General features: G+C 47.1%; 1 protein-coding gene across 1 annotated transcript in view; it reads right to left on the bottom strand.

Annotated features, from left to right (window-relative positions):
- Window positions 1–18,631, bottom strand: part of RIN2 (Ras and Rab interactor 2) — a 251,078-nt gene extending 232,447 nt beyond the window's left edge. The window contains exon 1 of the mRNA XM_038743246.1: window positions 18,460–18,631. The gene's annotated coding sequence lies outside the window, so the exon portion shown is untranslated. The remainder of the gene's footprint in view (window positions 1–18,459) is intronic.
- Between the last annotated feature and the right edge of the window lie 780 nt (window positions 18,632–19,411).

The following is a 19,411-nucleotide window of genomic DNA, read 5'->3' as shown; positions in this document are numbered from 1 at the left end:
TATCTATTCTATTTATTTTATTTTGTTAGTATGTTTGGTTTTGTTCTGTCTCCCCCTTTTAGACTGTGAGCCCACTGTCGGGTAGGGACTGTCTCTATATGTTGCCAACTTGTACTTCCCAAGCGCTTAGTACAGTGCTCTGCACACAGTAAGTGCTCAATAAATATGATTGATTGATAGACTGATTTTCAAATGAGGTAACTGAGGCCCAGAGAAGTTAAGCGACTTGCCCAAGGTCACACGGCAGGCACACGGCTGTACTCTCTCAAGTGCTTAGCACAGTGTCCTGTACACCGTAAACGCTCATCGATTGATTCCCCCACTGAAGCAGGCCCCAGGAGAGAGGCAGACCGCAAAACTGTAGCTCCTTGTGGCCTCAGGAAAATGCGACCACATCTGGGGGAGTGTGACCTGAGCTTGCAGGGAAAAACCAGGGCAAAGACACGGAGGCCTCTAGCAAATAAAGCCTCTCCCTCTCTTCCCCCTGACTACTCTGTAGAATAACATTAAATTGGGATTGTAGTCAAGCCTTTAACAAGGTGCAGATTCCTTCAGAACCTCTGTGTATTGCCAAGACCACAAACCGGTCGATGTACTATGAGGTAACCTCCTTCACGTGGCTCAGTGGAAAGAGCCCGGGCTTTGGAGTCAGAGTTCATGGGTTCAAATCCCGGCTCCGCCAATTGTCAGCTGTGTGACTTTGGGCAAGTCACTTAACTTCTCTGTGCCTCAGTTACCTCATCTGTAAAATGGGGATTAAGACTGTGAGCCCCCCGTGGGACAACCTGATCGCCTTGTAACCTCCCCAGCACTTAGAACAGTGCTTTGCACATAGTAAGCGCTTAATAAATGTAATTATTATTATTAACAGAAGGAGCGTGGCTCAGTGGAAAGAGCCCGGGCTTTGGAGCCAGAGGTCGTGGGTTCAAATCCCGGCTCTGCCAACTGTCAGCTGTGTGACTTTGGGCAAGTCACTTCACTTCTCCGGGCCTCAGTTACCTCATCTGGAAAATGGGGATTAAAACTGTGAGCCCCCCGGGACATCCTATCACCTTGTAACTTCCCCAGTGCTTAGAACAGTGCTTTGCACATAGTAAGTGCTTAACAAATACCATTATTATTATTATTATTATTATTATTATTATTAATAAAAACTGCCCTGCCTCTAAGCCTGGAAAGAGGCCTCTAGAGTCCAGGCTGCAAATACCCCTAAGTGTGAAAATCTTGCCCTCTCCTCTCCTTTTCCCACCTTTCCCACCTGAACTATCTGTGAGCGCCAGGGAAGCCACAGTAGACTATAAACCCTCTGGTAACACATCCGGCAGTGATGATTTGGGGTCATTTCTTAAAGCTACTATAGATGAGAGAAGCAGCGTGGCTCAGTGGAAAGAGCCCGGGCTTTGGAGTCAGAGGTCACAGAATGAAATCCCAGCTCCGCCAACTGTCAGCTGTGTAATAATAATAATAATAATAAATAATAATGGCATTTGTTAAGCGCTTACTATGTGCAAAGCACTGTTCTAAGCGCTGGGGGGGATACAAGGTGATCAGGTTGTCCCACGTGGGGCTCACAGTCATCATCCCCATTTTACAGATGAGGGAACTGAGGCTCAGAGAAGTTAAGTGACTTGCCCAAGGTCACACAGCAGACATGTGGCAGAGCCGGGATTCGAACCTATGACCTCAGACTCCAAAGCCCGTGCTCTTTCCACTGAGCCACGCTGCTTCCCCACTGAGCCATGCTGCTTCTCTGGGCAAGTCACTTCACTTCTCTGTGCCTCAGTTACCTCATCTGGAAAATGGGGATTGAGACCGTGAGCCCTTCGTGGGACAACCTGATCACCTTGTAACCTCTCCAGGGCTTAGAACAGTGCTTTGCACATAGTAAGTGCTTAATCAATGCCATCATTATTATTATTATTATTATTATTATTATTATTATTATTATTATTATTATTATTATGAGGTGGAAGACTGGAGATGGGGCCCTACACTCTTCTGGAAGCTTTTGGTGCAGTTGGAACTACATCAGGGAGGCTGGCTGGAAACTCCAGGAAAATGATGGTATTTGTTAAGCGCTTACTAAGGGCAAGGCACTGTACTAAGCGCTGGGGTGGACACAAGCAAAGCGAGTTGGGCACAGACCCTGTTCCACGTGGGGCTCTCCATCTTAATCCCCATTTTACAGTGGAGGGAACAGAGGCCCAGAGAAGTGACTTGCCTAAGGTCACACAGCAGACGAGTTGCGGAGCCGGGATTATTACCCATTCATGCATTCATTCAATAGTATTTATTGAGCGCTTACGGTGTGCAGAGCACTGTACTAAGCGCTTGGGAAGTACAAGTTGGCAACACATAGAGACGGTCCCTACCCAACAGCGGGCTCACAGTCTAGAAATGACCTTCTGAATTCTAGGCCTGTGCTCTTCACCTGTAATCATCATCATCAATCGTATTTATTGAGCACTTACTATGTGCAGAGCACATAATGACAGCAATGGGGGTTGCTACGGCAGGGGAAGGAGGAAGAGAAACAGGAAGACAATGAAAGTTGCTCTTCAAGGGGTGCCCATTTTTGTGGGCCCAGGGCGAGCTGGGGAGGAGAAAGAGGGACGCAGAGGAGAAGAGACTGAGAAGAGAAAGAGCACGAAAATAATAATAATAATGATCATGGTATTTCATTCATTCATTCAATCATATTTACTGAGCGCTTACTGTGTGCAGAGCACGGTATTAAGCGCTTGGGAAGTACAAGTCGGCAACATATAGAGACGGTCCCTACCCAACAACGGGCTCACAGTCTAGTAGGTGCTTACTGTGTGCCAGGCACTGTACTAAGCCCTTGGGCGGATGCCAACAAATTGGGTTGGACACAGTCCCTGTCCCATGATGGGCTGACCAGTCTCAATCAAGCAGTGTGGACTAGTGGAAAGAGCACAGGCTTGGGAGACGGAGGACCTGGGTTTTAATCTCGGCTTTGCCACTTTTCTGCTGTGCGACCTTGGGCAAGTCACTTTACTTCTCTGTGCCTCAGTTAACTCATCTGCAAAATGGGGATCAAGATTGAGGTAGATAAACGCTTATTTTTGGACTGTGAGCCCCATGTAGAACAGGGACTGTGTCCAACCTGATTATCCTGTATCTACTCCAGTGTTTAGGTCAGTGCCTGGCAGAGAGGAAGCGCTTAACAAATACCATTAAAAAATAATAAAAAGAAAAAAATAGGTCGAGGATTAGGGAGAGAGGAGAGGGAGGCGAAGAAAGATACCTACGCTCCCTCCTACTTAGCCTGTAAGCCCAATGTGGGACAGGGACTGTGTTCAGTCTGATTAACTTGCATCCACCCCAGTGCATGAAACGGTGCTTGGCACATAAGAAGGACTTAAATACGATAATAATAATCATCATCATCATCATCAATCGTATTTATTGAGCGCTTACTGTGTGCAGAGCACTGTACTAAGCGCTTGGGAAGTACAAGTTTGCAACACATAGAGACAGTCCCTACCCAACAGTGGGCTCACAGTCTAAAAATAATGATAATAGTGAGAGGAAGGGGAAAGAGTACAGGCCACTTCCACCTAGGCCCACAGATGCACTCAAAACCCCAACCCTCGCTGTTCCCTAAATAATAATTTCAATTCAATTCATTCAATCGTATTTGTTGAGTGCTTACTGTGTGCAGAGCACTGGACTAAGCGCTTGGGAAGTACAAGTTGGCAACATACAGAGACAGTCCTTACCCAACAGCGGGCTCACAGTCTAGAAGGGGGAGACAGACAACAAACATATTCACAAAATAAAATAGAATAAATATGTACAAGTAAAATAGAGTAATAAATATGTACAAACATATATACATATATACAGGTGCTGTGAGGAGGGGAAGGAGGTAAGGCAGGGGGATGGGGAGGGGAAGGGTAATAATAATGATAATAATGATGGTATTTGTTAAGTGCTTACTCTGTGCCAAGCATTGGGGTTGATACAAGGTGATCAGGTTGTCCCACGTGGGGTTCCCCGTCTTAATCCCCATTTTACAGATGAGGTAACTGAGACATAAAGAAGTGAAGTGACTTGCCCAAAGTCACGCAGCAGACAGGTGGCAGAGCCGGGATTAGAACCCACGACCTCTGACTCCCGAGCCCGGGCTCTTTCCACTGAGCCACGCTGCTTCACTAAAAATCCTCTAAATTCCCTAAATCCCCGACCGTCAGGGAAAGGAAGCAGCCGGTTCGGAGTCGGGCCGGATTCAATGGTGCGCGGGGCCCCATCGGAGCCTCGTGGTCCATTCTGATCATTTTGTGCAATGGGCAGCGGGAGCCGATGAAAACTGAGGGGCAGTCAGTCCTTTTCCTCAGGGAGCAGGAGCCGGGGTGAGATATTCCCGGCTCGGGAACAGAAACCAGGCTTGGAGCTGGCTAGCTGGGTGACTAAGGCAAAGCCCCTTAAGGCGACCCCAGCTGTAGCCCACCCTGTCCTGACTGTCCTGATCGTAAGCTCGGACATGACAGAGTATTTACATCTTGGCACTAGAGTGGAGTGGCACCGAAACCCGTGGCTATTTTAAGATGTGGAAGAGGCATGTCGAGTTCTGTTCGCCCAACGTCTTTGACTGTGAGCCCCAAGGGGGACAGCGACTGATTGATTTTTATTTACCCCAGTGCTTCGAACAGTGCTTGACACATAGCAGGTGTTTAAGAAATCCCCCCTAAACAGTACAGCTAGTGGGGCCCCTCAAGCCTGTAAGCTTGTTGTGGGTAGGAAATATGTCTGTTAATTGTTAGACTGTACTCTCCCAAGTGCTTAGTGCAGTGCTCTGCATGTAGTAAGTGCTCAATAAATATGACTGAATGAATGAATGAAAGGAGGGAGAGGAAATGGTTTCCCGCAGGGTTAGTAATCTGGGAGCTGATGTCCAGGACTGACATCACAGAGGAAAGGGTTTTTTTTTTTTTTCCAATCATATTTATTGAGCGCTTACTGGGTTCAAAGTGCTTGGGAGAGTACAATATGACATAATAATAATAATGATGGCATTCATTATGCACTTACTATGTGTGAAGCACTGTTCTAAGCACTGCAGAGGTTACAAGGTGATCAGGTTGTCCCACGGGGGGCTCACAGTCTTAATCCCCATTTTACAGATGAGGTAACCGAGGCCCAGAGAAGTGAAGTGACTTGCCCAGGGTCACACAGATGCCAATTGGCGGAGCTGGGATATGAACCCATGACCTCTGACTCCAAAGCCCGGGCTCTTTCCACCGTACCACGCTGCTTCTCTAATCAGACTCCTCCTCTAATCCCCTCCTCAAAAATCTCCAGTGGCTACCAATCAATCTGCGCAACAGGCAGAAACTCCTCACCCTCGGCTATAAGGCTGTCCATCACCTTGCCCCCTCCTACCTCACCTCCCTTCTCTCCTTCTCCAGCCCACCCTGCACCCTCCGCTCCTCTGCCGCTAATCTCCTCACTGGGCCTCGTTCCCGCCTGTCCCGCCGTGGACCCCCGGCCCACGTCATGCCCTGGGCCTGGAATGGCCTCCCTCTGCCCATCCACCAAGCTAGCTCTCTTCCTCCCTTCAAGGCCCTACTGAGAGCTCACCTCCTCCAGAAGGCCTTCCCAGACTGAGCCCCTTCCTTCCTCTCCCCCTCGTCCCCCTCTCCATCCCCCATCTTACCTCCTTCCCTTCCCCACAGCACCTGTATATATGTATATATGTTTGTACAGATTTATTACTCTATTTATTCATTTATTTATTTTACTTGTACATATCTATTCTATTTATTTTATTTTGTTAGTATGTTTGGTTTTATTCTCTGTCTCCCCCTTTTAGACTGTGAGCCCACTGTTGGGTAGGGACTGTCTCTATATGTTGCCAACTTGCACTTCCCAAGCACTTAGTACAGTGCTCTGCACACCGTAAGCACTCAATAAATACGACAGAACCTATGTCGATTGCTCAGTCAATCAATCAATGGTATTTATTGGGCTCTCACTGTGTGCAAAGCACTGTACTTGGGAGAGCGCTTGGGAGAGTATGATACAACAGAGTAGGGAGGCAAGCTCCCTGCTCATCAGGAGCTTACAATTCAGACTGTGAGCCCATTGTTGGGTGGGACTGTCTCTATCTGTTGCCGAATTGTACTTGCCAAGCGCTTAGTCCAGTACTCTGCACACAGTAAGCGTTCAATAAATACAACTGAATGAATTCAGAGGTCAGAAGCCCCTGGCAAGTGAGAGGTTCCCGTAACATCCTAGCTGCCACTCTCTATGATGGCCTTATTTCGAAGAATATCTTCTTCACTGAGATGTTCTCTTCTTTTCCTTGATTCTAAAACAAGTCCATTTACCAGGTAAAAGTCCGCCCAAAAGTTTCCTACTCTTTCCTAAAACAAAATGAAATATTTCAAAATAATAAATCACAAAACATCTTAAAAATAAACAAAAAAATCACACGGACGTTCTTTTTGGGTTCTCTCAGAATAAGGCAACATTAGTAAGTATTCCTTTTAATCTACCGTCATTAGATTTTCTCTTTTTCTATGGGAACAGCAAGAAGGGAAAACAAAAGAAACAAATTAGCCATCAGCGAATCACAATTGACAGGAAAATCAAGATAAAATTACCTCTTGCTATTCATTTAGAATTTACCTTGGTAATCGATGGTATTTATTGAGCACCACTGTGTGCACAGCACTGTACTAGTTGGTAGACACATCCCCTGCCCTAAAGGAGAAGCAGTGTGGCCCAGTGGAAAGAGTACATATGCCTGAGAGTCAGAAGGACCTGGGTTCTAATACTGGCTCCGCTACTTGTCAGCTACGTGACCCTGAGCAAGTCACTTCATTTCTCTGTGACTCTTAATCCCCATTTTACAGATGAGGTAACTGAGGCTCAGAGAAGTTATGATTTACCCAGGTTACACACCAGATAAGAGGAGGAACTGAGACTGTCTTTCCACTAGACAGGGACTGTGCCCAACCTGATTAGCTTGTAGCTACCTCAGCATTTAGTACAGTGCCTGAGACATAGTAAGAGCTTAACAAATACCAGGAAAAAAAAAAAGACCACACAGTCTGGAGGGGGAGACTGATATTAGAATGAAAAAACTGTAGCTATGAACATACATGCTGTGGGACTGAGGGTGGGGTGAAATTATATTTATGGAAAATAGAGGAGGAACTGGGATTAGAACCCAGGTCCTTCTGATTCCGAGGCCCAGGCTCTTTCCATTAGACAGGGACTGTGTCCAACCTAATTAGCTTGTAATAATAATAATGATGATGACATTTATTAAGCACTTACTATGTGCAAAGCACTGTTCTAAACTCTGGGGAGGTTACAAGGTGATCAGGTTGTCCCACGGGGGGCTCACAGTCTTCATCCCCATTCTACAGATGAGGGAACTGAGGCCCAGAGAAGTGAAGTGACTTGCCCGAAGTCACACAGCTGACAATTGGCAGAGTTGGGATTTGAACCCATGACCTCTGACTTGAAAGCCCGTGCTCTTTCCAATCAATCAATCAATCAATCATATTTATTGAGCACTTACTGTGTGCAGAGCACTGTACTAAGCGCTTGGGAAGTACAAGTTGGCAACATATAGAGACAGTCCCTACCCAACAGTGAGCTCACAGTCTAAAAGGGGGAGACAGAGAACAAAACCAAACATACTAACAAAATAAAATAAATAGAATAGATATGTACAAGTAAAATAAATAAATAGAGTAATAAATATGTACAAGCTGTGGGACTGGGGGTGGGGTGAAATTATATTATATGAAATTATATGGAAAATAGAGGAGGAACTGGGATTAGAAACCAGGTCCTTCTGATTCCAAGGCCCAGGCTCTTTCCATTAGACAGGGACTGTGTCCAACCTGATTAGCTTGTAGGTACCTCAACAATTAGTACAGTGCCTGGGACATAGTAAGCGCTTAACAAATACCAGGAAATAAAAAGACGACACAGTCTGGAGGGGGAGACAGATATTAAGATGAAAAAACTGTAGCTATGAACATACAAGCTATGGGATTGAGGGTGGGGTGAAATTATATTTACGGAAAATGTTTCCACAGCAGCTCCCCATTTCCCGATAAACTCCTTGCACTTGGACAAATGATCCAGTGAAAGAATCTGCCTCAGCTATGTGCCAGTTCCTGTTTTTGTCCCACTTGCCTCCTCCCTTAGGAAGTTATGTGTCCAGCTGAAACACAAAGAACCGTCCTCCAGAAGGGAAGGGAGCAGAGGGGTTGGGGAAGGGCAGGGCCAGAAGGAGGAGAGAACGATCAGTTTGTTCTTGAAATAGGCAGCGTTAGCAAAGGGGTAGGTCAGGATTCCCTCTCCAGTCATTCATTCAATTGTATTTATTGAGCGCCTACTGTGTGCAGAGCACTGTACTAAGCGGTTGAGAAGTACACGTTGGCAACATATAGAGCCCCACTGTTGGGTAGGGACCGTCACTTTATGTTACCAACTTGTACTTCCCAAGCGCTTAGTATGGTGCTCTGCACACAGTAGGCGCTCAATAAATACGATTGATTGATTGATTGACGGTCCCTACCCAACAGTCAGGCCTGCCCTGCCATCCCTGCAGCTCCAAAGAAAGCTGGGCTTTCCCCGATCAGAGCCACTGAGGCCCAGAGGAGTCAGGGGAAGCCCGGCCCTGCCGCGAGTTCACGACGGTGCTGATGGCCGGGAGGGTGATGAGGGTGGGGAGGATGATGAGATTGATGATGAAGGAGCGGTGCCCGGACTGTCACCAACAGCAGGCCCCGCTGCGGCCGGACAACTGCCCAGGGACCTTCCCCAGGGGGGCCCGACCCCAGCAGGAAAACCTGTATATATATATATATATATATATATATATATATATATATATATATATGTTTGTACATATTTATTACTCTATTTATTTATTTATTTATTTTACTTGTACATACCTATTCTATTTATTTTATTTTGTCAGTATGTTTGGTTTTGTTCTCTGTCTCCCCCTTTTCGACTGTGAGCCCACTGTTGGGTAGGGACCGTCTCTATATGTTGCCGACTTGTACTTCCCAAGCGCTTAGTACAGTGCTCTGCACACAGTAAGCGCTCAATAAATACGATTGATTGATTGATTGATTCTTCCCTTGAGCGGCCCCTGTTCAAGCCCTGCTTTTTTCCCCAGAGCTGTTCTAGAGGAGCTGAGGGCAGAGAGAAGTCAGGCAACGGGACACCAGACCAAAGAAGAGATGTAAGTCCCCTTCTAGACTGTGAGCCCACTGTTAAGGTAGGGACCGTCTCTATATGTTGCCAACTTGTACTTCCCAAGCGCTTAGTACAGTGCTCTGCACACAGTAAGCGCTCAATAAATGTGATTGATGATGAATAAATACGATTGAATGAATGAATGTAAATGGAACTGACAGTAGACAAGCTCTCTTTTCCCCTAATTCTCTTCTCCCTTCTACCTAATAATAATAATAATATTGGGGAAGCAGCGTTGCTCAGTGGAAAGAGCCCGGGCTTTGGAGTCAGAGATCATCGGTTCAAATCCCGGCTCCGCCACTTATCAGCTGTGTGACTTTGGGCAAGTCACTGCACTTCTCTGGGCCTCAGTTCCCTCATCTGTAAAATGGGGATTAAGACTGTGAGCCCCCCGTGGGACAACTTGATCACCTTGTAAACTCCTCAGTGCTTAGAACAGTGCTTTGCACATAGTAAGAGCTTAATAAATGCCATCATCATTATTATTATTAATAATAATGATAGTATTTGCTAAGTGCTTACTATATGCCAAGCACTGTTCTAAGCGCTGGGGCAGATGCAAGGTGATCAGGTTGTCCCACGTAGGACTCACAGTCTTCATCCCCATTTTACAGATGAGGGAACTGAGGCACAGAGAAGTGAAGAAGTGACTTGCCCAAAGTCACACAGCTGACAGTTGGCAGAGCTGGTTATCGAACCCACGATCTCGGACTCCTGAGCCCCGGCTCTTTTCACTAAGCCATGCTGCTTCTCATCATCTGCATAGCTCAGTGGAAAGAGCCCGGGCTTTGAAGTCAGAGGTCATGGGTCCAAATCCCGGCTCCGCCAACTGTCAGCTGTGTGACTTTGGGCAAGTCACTTCACTTCTCTGGGCCTCAGTTACCTCATCTGTGAAATGGGGATTAAAACTGTGAGCCCCCCATGGGACAACCTGATCACCTTGTAACCTCCCCAGCGCTTAGAACAGTGCTTTGCACATAGTAAGCGCTTAACAAATGCCATCATTATTATTATTATCTATGCACATCAGTCTGTACCCTTAGGGCATTTGTATTATATATTTTCATTCATTCATTCAATCATATTTATTGAGCGCTTACTGCAGAGCACTGTACTAAGCGCTTGGGAAGTACAAGTCGGTAACATATAGAGACGGTCCCTACCCAACAACGGGCTCACAGTCTAGAAATTTTCTATATTTACATACATACATATCGCATATAATTTTATGTTCATGTATATATATGTATATATATTTAACAAATACCGTATATATACAATTTTCTATATTTATATACATACATATTGTATATAATTGTATATTCATGTATATATATACCTAACAAATTCCATATATATATAGATAGATAGATAGATAGATCCATATCCATATATATATATATATGGATATGTATCTAAGCACTGGGGTAGAAACAAGCTAATCAAGTTGGACATAGCTCCACATGGGGTTAATAGTCGGTCAGTCAATCATATTTATTGAGCACTTAAGGTATGAAGAGCACTGTACCCCATGTTGGGAAGAGTACCGTATAGCAACGAACAGACACATTCCTTGCCCACAGTGAGCTTTAAGTCTTAAACCCCATTTTACAGATGACGGAAATGAGGCATGGAAAAGGGAAATGACTTACCCAAGGTCACAAAGCAGACAGGTCGTGGAGCCTGGATTAGAACCCACGTCCTTCTGACTCCCAAGCCCATTCTCTATCCACTAGGCCATGCGGCTTCTCCCATTGTATTATGTTCTCCATTCTACAGATGAGGTAACTGAGGTGCAGAGAAACTTAGCGACTTGGTGGGGTTGGGATTAGAACTCAACTCCCAGGCCCATGCTCTTTCCACTCGGCCACATTAATTCGATAATTATCAGAGAAGAGCGTGGCTTAGTGGAAATCAATCAATCAATCAATTGCATTTATTGAGAACTCACTGTGTGCAGGGCACTGTACTGAGCACTTGGGAAGTACAAGTTGGCAACATATAGAGACAGTCCCTACCCAACAGTGGGCTCACAGTCAAGAAGAAGAGCCCAGGCTTGGGACTCAGAGGTCGTGGGTTCTAATCCCGGCTCCGCTACTTATCAGCTGTGTGACTTTGGGCAAGTCACTTCACTTCTCTGGGCCTCAGTTCCCTCATCTGTAAACTGGGGACTAAGACTGTAAGCCCCACGTGGGACAACCTGAGTACCTTGTATCTACTCCAGTGCTTAGAACAGTGCTTGGCACATAGTGAGTGCTTAACGAATACCATCATCATTATTGTTATTATTAAATTATATTCCCTATTTATATTAATGTCTGTCTTCCCCTCTCTATTGTAAGCTCATGGCAGAGGACCTATCTACCAACTCTATTGTACTGTACTCTTCTGAGCGCCTAGCACAGTGTTCTACATACAAGTGACTGTATATCTATCTATCTATCTATCTATCTATATATATATATCCTGTATATATGTATATATGTTTGTACATATTTATTACTCTATTTATTTATTTTACTTGTACATATCTAATCTATTTTATTTTGTTAGTATGTTTGGTTTTGTTCTCTGTCTCCCCCTTTCAGACTGTGAGCCCACTGTTGGGTAGGGACCGCCTCTATATGTTGCCAACTTGTACTTCCCAAGTGCTTAGTACAGTGCTCTGCACACAGTAAGTGCTCAATAAATACGATTGATTGATTGATTGCTCAATAGACACCAATGATGATTGATTGAAGAAGAGAAGACTTTGGGCAAGTCACTTAACTTCTCTGTGCCTCAGTTGCCTCATCTGTAAAATGGGGATTAAGGCTGTGAGCCCCCCGTGGGACTACCTGATCACCTTGTAACCTCCCCAGCGCTTAGAACAGTGCTTTGCACATAGTAAGCGCTTAATAAATGCCATTATTATTATTATTATTATTATTATTATTATTGATTGATTGACTGATTGAGAAAGACCTATCAAGGACAGCAGGACTCAGGAAGGGTGAGATAAAGAGGTGAAAAACCCAACTATAGGAAAGGACCAGAGAAAAGGAGCAAAGTTGGGAAAAGCACAACGGCAGCAGATATAAAATGGACAGGAAGCTCTGGGTCAAAAAGGTCTTTTGGCTACAAAGGTTTAGAGTAGAAATAACTATTCACTGAGAATCCACTAAGTGCAATGCACTGTACTAAGCATTTGAGACAGTGCTACACAAAGAAAATAGGTATTTCCTGCCCACAAGGAGTTGACCTTCCAATGGGGAAGAGAGCCTTAAAATTATTTACAGCTGGAGTAATCGAATGTACAATGAAATAAACCGTATTTTAGGGAAGCACTGTCGCCTAGTGGAAAGAGCACAGTGGAAAGTGGACGACTAGAAAGAGTCTGGCTTCCAGGCTAGCTCCGTCACTAGCTTGTCGTGTGACTTTGGGCAAGTCGCTTAACTTCTCTGTGCCTCAGTTTCCTCATCTCTAAAATGGGGATTAAATCCTACTTTGACCGTGAGCCCCATGTAGGCCAGGGACTGAGTCCAACCTGATTATTTTGTATCGAGCCCACTGCTGGGTAGGGACTGTCTCTATATGTTGCCAACTTGTACTTTCCAAGTGCTTAGTACAGTGCTCTGCACACAGTAAGCACTCAATAAATACGATTGATGATGATCGACCCTAGTGTTTGGAACAATGCTTGGCACATAGTAAGCGCTAAAGCAGCGGGGCTCAGTGGAAACAGCCTGGGCTTTGGAGTCAGAGGTCATGAGTTCAAATCCCGACTCCGCCAATTGTCAGCTGTATGACTTTGGGCAAGTCACTTAACTTCTCTGTGCCTCAGTTACCTCATCTGTGAAATGGGGATTAAGACTGTGAGCCCCCCTTGGGACAACCTGATCACCTTGTTACCTCCCCAGCGCTTAGAACAGTGCTTTGCACATAGTAAGCGCTTAATAAATGTCATCATCATTACTATTATTATTATTAAACAAGTACCATCATCATGCTGTTTATTAGCAGCAGCATGGCTCAGTGGAAAAATCATGGGCTTTGGAGTCAGAGGTTATGGGTTCAAATCCCAGCTCCGCCAATTGTCAGCTGTGTGACTTTGGACAAGTCACTTCACTTCTCTGGGCCTCAGTTCCCTCATCTGTAAAATGGGGATTAAGACTGTGAGCCCCCCGTGGGACAACCCAATCACCTTGTAACCTCCCTAGCGCTTAGAACACTGCTTTGCACATAGTAAGCGCTTAATAAATGCCATCATTATTAGTATTATTATTATTCTCATTATATTTACACAAGTGCAGAGGAGCATAAATATAGAGATATGAGCTGAAAATGGCTGGTGGGCTTGAACAGCTTGGATTGGTGGGGAGGGAAGAGGAGGAGAAAGATCCAAAAAGATTCTAGTTTGAATCCAAGGACCATGTCAGCGCTTTGGGAGGTATCCTCAACTGTCTTTTAAGGTAAACAACAAAATAAAAATAAGAATTGCAGTATCTGTTAAGCGCTGAATGTTTGCCAAGCACTATACTGGGGTAGGAACAATATAATCAGTCCCTATCCAGAGAAGCAGCGTGGTTTAGTGGAAAGAGCCCGGGCTTGGGAGTCAGAGGTCGTGGGTTCTAATCCCAGCTCCGCTACTTATCAGCTGTGTGACTTTGGGCAAGTGACTTCACTTCTCTGGGCCTCAGTTCCCTCATCTGTAAAATGGGGATTAAGACTGTGAGCCCCATGTGGGACAGCCTGATTAACTTGTATCTCCCCCAGTGCTTAGAAGGGTGCTCGGCACATGGTAAGTGCTTCACAAATACCATCATTATCCCACCCAAGTTTCACAGCCAGGAGAAGGGAGAACAGGTATTGAATCCCCATTTTGCAGATGAGGGAACTGAGGTACAGAGAAGCAAAGGGATTTGCCCACAGCCACACACACCAAGCAAGTAATAATAATCAATCAATCAATCAATCAATCGTATTTATTGAGCGCTTACTATGTGCAGAGCACTGTACTAAGCGCTTGGGAAGTACAAATTGGCAACACATAGAGACAGTCCCTACCCAACAGTGGGCTCACAGTCTAAAAGGGGGAGACAGAGAACAGAACCAAACATACTAACAAAATAAAATAAATAGGATAGAAATGTACAAGTAAAATAAATAAATAAATAAATAGAGTAATAAATATGCACAACCATATATACATATATACAGGTGCTGTGGGGAAGGGAAGGAGGTAAGACGGGGGGATGGAGAGGGGGACGAGGGGGAGAGGAAAGAAGGGGCTCAGTCTGGGAAGGCCTCCTGGAGGAGGTGAGCTCTCAGCAGGGCCTTGAAGGGAGGAAGAGAGCTAGCTTGGCGGATGGGCAGAGGGAGGGCATTCCAGGCCCGGGGGATGACGTGGGCCGGGGGTCGACGGCGGGAGAGGCGAGAGCGAGGTACGGTGAGGAGATTAGCGGTGGAGGAGCAGAGGGTGCGGGCTGGGCAGTAGAAGGAGAGAAGGGAGGTGAGGTAGGAGGGGGCGAGGTGATGGAGAGCCTTGAAGCCCAGGGTGAGGAGTTTCTGCCTGATGCGCAGATTGATTGGTAGCCACTGGAGATTTTTGAGGAGGGGAGTAATATGCCCAGAGCGTTTCTGGACAAAGATAATCCGGGCAGCAGTATGAAGTATGGATTGAAGTGGAGAGAGACACGAGGATGGGAGATCAGAGAGAAGACTGGTGCAGTAGTACAGACGGGATAGGATGAGAGCTTGAATGAGAAGGGTAGCAGTTTGGATGGAGAGGAAAGGGCGGATCTTGGCAATGTTGCGGAGCTGAGACCGGCAGGTTTTGGTGACGGCTTGGATGTGAGGGGTGAGTGAGAGAGCGGAGTCGAGGATGACACCAAGGTTGCGGGCTTGTGAGACGGGAAGGATGGTAGTGCCGTCAACAGAGATGGGAAAGTCAGGGAGAGGACAAGGTTTGGGAGGGAAGACAAGGAGCTCAGTCTTCGACATGTTGAGCTTTAGGTGGCGGGCGGACATCCAGATGGAGATGTCCTGAAGGCAGGAGGAGATGCGAGCCCGGAGGGAGGGGGAGAGAGCAGGGGCAGAGATGTAGATCTGGGTGTCATCAGCGTAGAGATGATAGTTGAAGCCGTGGGAGCGAATGAGGTCACCAAGGGAGTGCGTGTAGATCGAGAACAGAAGGGGACCAAGCACTGAACCTTGGGGAACCCCCACAGTAAGAGGATGGGAGGGGGAGGAGGAGCCTACAAAAGAGACTGAGAAAGAACGACCGGAGAGATAAGAGGAGAACCAGGAGAGGACGGAGTCTGTGAAGCCAAGGTCAGATAGCGTGTTGAGGAGAAGGGGAGTGGTCCACAGTGTCAAAGGCAGCTGAGAGGTCGAGGAGGATTAGGACAGAATATGAGCCGTTGGATTTGGCAAGCAGGAGGTCATTGGTGACCTTTGAGAGGGCAGTTTCCGTGGAATGAAGGGGACGGAAGCCAGACTGGAGGGGGTCGAGGAGAGAGTTGGTGTTGAGGAATTCGAGGCAGCGCGTGTAGACAACTCGTTCAAGGAGTTTGGAAAAGAATGGTAGGAGGGATATGGGACGATAACTAGAAGGTGAGGTGGGGTCAAGAGAGGGTTTTTTTAGGATGGGAGAGACATGGGCATGTTTGAAGGCAGAGGGGAAGGAACCAGTGGAGAGTGAGCGGTTGAAGATGGTAGTTAAGGAGGGGAGAAGGGATGGAGCGAGAGATTTCATAAGATGAGAGGGAATGGGGTCAGAAGCACAGGTGGCCGGAGTAGCACTTGAGAGGAGGGAGGAGAGTTCCTCTGAGGATACCGCTGCGAAGGATGGGAGAGTAGCAGAGAGTGTTGAGAGCCGGGGGGATGGAGAAAGGGGGGAAGAGACTTTGGGGAGGTCGGACCTGATGGATTTAATTTTGTTAATGAAGTAGGAGGCCAGGTCGTTGGGGGTGAGGGAAGGAGGAGGGGGAGGAACCGGGGGCCTGAGAAGGGAGTTGAATGTATGGAAGAGCTGGCGGGGGTGATGGGCATGGGTGTCAATAAGGGAGGAGAAATAGTTTTGTCTGGCAGAAGAGAGGGCTGAGTTAAGGCAGGAAAGGATAAACTTGAAGTGAACGAGGTTGGCATGGTGTTTAGACTTTCGCCAGCAGTGTTCGGCAGCTCGAGCATAAGAGCGAAGGAGGCGGACAGTGGCAGTGATCCAGGGCTGTGGGTTAGTGGTGCGAGAGCGGCGAAGGGAAAGGGGAGCAAGTGAGTCTAGCTGAGTAGAGAGGGTAGAGTTGAGAGCAGTAATCTGATCATCAAGACTGGGTAGAGAGGAGAGGGCGGCGAGGTGGGGTGTGAGGCGCTCCGAAAGATGGGTGGGGTCCAGAGAGCGGAGATCTCTGTGAGGGAGTAATACGGATTTACAGGGGAAAGGAGTGTGAGTGAGGAGGCAGGTGAGAAGATTATGATCAGAGAGAGGGATTACAGAGTTGGTGAGGGTGGACACAGTGCAGCGGTAGGAGATGATGAGGTTGAGGGTATGACCAAGTTGGTAAGTGGGCGAGGTGGGGTGGAGGAAGAGGTTGGCAGCATCAAGGAGAGATAGAAGGCGGGCGGCAGAGGAGTCGTCAGGGATATCCATGTGGATATTGAAGTCTCCGAGGATCAGAGTGGGCATGGAGAAGGAGAGAACGAAGGTGAGGAAGGGGTCAAAGTCGTTAAAGAAGTTGGAAGTGGGGCCGGGAGGGCGGTAGATGACGGCTACAAGAATCTGGAGGGGGTGGTAGAGGCGAATGATGTGGGCTTCAAAGGAAGGGAAGGAAAGGGAAGGGGGAGGAGGGATAGTGCGAAAGCGACATTGGGGGGTGAGAAGGAAACCGACACCTCCTCCTTTTCCGGTGAGTCTGGGGGAGTGGGAGAAGAAGAGGACTGCACTGCAGAGAGCAGCAGAAGAGACTGTGTCGTCCGGCGACAGCCACGTTTCAGTTAGGGCGAGGAGGAGTAGAGAACTGGAAAGGAAAAGGTCCAGGATGAAAGTGGTCTTACTTAAAACGGAGCGGGGGTTCCAGAGGCCACACTTGGCAGCAGCTGTCGAGGGTGGGGAGGGAGGGGGAAGGGTGCGAGGGGTGGGGAGGGTTTGGATTGGGATGAGTTGGCGGGGGCCTGGGCGGGGAGCGTGGGCAGGGGGGTGGCGATGGGAAAGGAGAACTGGGCTGGGGTGGGGGCGGGGAGAAGGGGAGGGAGAGGGCCGGGAGGGAGAAGTGGAGGACCTGCGCTGGTACAGAGGAATCCTTGGTAGGGGGTGAGGGGGAGTGGTCTTGGTGGGTGAGAGGGAGGGAAACAGCTGGGTGGGAGAGGGGAAGGGGAAGGTGAGGAATGGGAATGGCAGTTGGGAGCAAGGGAACTGAAAGTTCATAGTGAGGTCAGCAGGGCGAGTGCAGAAGCAATAAAACAGTAGCAATGATAAAAGCAGGTGATGGCATCACAGGGTGTAGTTAAGCAATCAATATGCTATGGCAATAATAGAATTGGCAGATAATGATGCCACAGAGAGCAGATACAAACTATTAAGAGCTGGAGTAGGGTGGGCCAGTTAAGGGGGTTCAGGGAGCAGAGATACCTGGGGAGGGGAGCCAACAGTCAACTAGCATGGGAGGGCTGAGGAGGTGTGAATGAGGTTGAATAATAATAATAACAATAATGGCATTTATTAAACACTTACTATGTGCAAAGCACTGTTCTAAGCGCTGGGGAGGTTACAAGGGGATCAGGTTGTCCCACGGGGGGCTCACAGTCTTAATCCCCATTTTACAGATAAGGTAACTGTGTCACAGAGAAGCTAAGTGATTTGCCCAAAGTCACAGCTGACAATTGGCGGAGCCGGGATTTGAACGCATGACCTCTGACTCCAACAAAACCCAGGCTCTTTCCACTGAGCCACACTGCTTCTCCTGTGAGCCCGTTGTTGGGTAGGGACCGTCTCTATCTGTTGCTGACTTGTACTTCCCAAGCACTTAGTACAGTGCTCTGCCCACAGTAAGCGCTCAATAAATACGATTGAATGAATGAAAAGTGGCAGAGCCGGGACTGGAAGCAGGTCCTCTGACTCCGTGCCCATGCCCTTTTCACTACGCTAAGATGCCTTCTGAAAAAAATATCTGAAATCGTCCCGGGTCCAGTGACCCGATGTACGTGATTTGTTCTGGGTTCGGAACCTACCTGCTCCTTCCAGAGGCATCTGCTCTCCTCCGCTTCTGTTTGGGGAAGACGGCAGGCTCCCCCCAGGACCGGGCCTGTGTTCCCGGCTTGCCACTGGTTTGGAAGGGCTACTACAGAGGAGAGCTTCTGGCAGGAAACAGCTGTCGGCCCCGACTACGTTCATCCTTTATGATCCAAGCCTGAAACAGACCATTTACCATTCAACTTTATTAATAATAATAATAATAATAATAATAATAATAATAATAATGACATTTTATTAAGCGCTTACTATGTGCAAAGCACTGTTCTAAGCGCTGGGGAGGTTACAAGGTGATCAGGTTCTAGACTTCTAGACTGTGAGCCCACTGTTGGAGGCCTTTCCAGACTGAGCCCCCTCCTTCCTCTCCCCCTCGCCCCCCTCTCCATCCCCCCCGCCTTGCCTCCTTCCCTTCCCCACAGCACCTGTATACATGTATATATGATTGTACATATTTATTACTCTATTTATTTTACTTGTACATATCTATTCTATTTATTTTATTTTGTTAATATGTTTGGTTTTGTTCTCTGTCTCCCCCTTTTAGACTGTGAGCCCACTGTTGGGTAAGGACTGTCTCTATATGTTGCCATTTGTACTTCCCAAGTGCTTAGTACAGTGCTCTGCACATAGTAAGCGCTCAATAAATACGATTGATGATGATGATGATAATAATAATAATAATAGCATTTTATTAAGCGCTTACTATGTGCAAAGCACTGTTCTAAGCGCTGGGGAGGTTACAAGGTGATCAGGCTCTAGACTTCTAGCCTGTGAGCCCACTGTTGGAGGCCTTCCCAGACTGAGCCCCCTCCTTCCTCTCCCCCTCGCTCCCCTCTCCATCCCCCCCGCCTTGCCTCCTTCCCTTCCCCACAGCACCTGTATATATGTATATGTGATTGTACATATTTATTACTCTATTTATTTATTTTA

Source organism: Tachyglossus aculeatus, chromosome 1 (genome assembly GCF_015852505.1).
Source record: "Tachyglossus aculeatus isolate mTacAcu1 chromosome 1, mTacAcu1.pri, whole genome shotgun sequence".
Taxonomy (NCBI): Eukaryota; Metazoa; Chordata; class Mammalia; order Monotremata; family Tachyglossidae; genus Tachyglossus; species Tachyglossus aculeatus.
The sequence above is the reverse complement of the archived record's forward strand: the minus strand, read 5'-3'. Positions and strand labels throughout refer to the sequence as shown.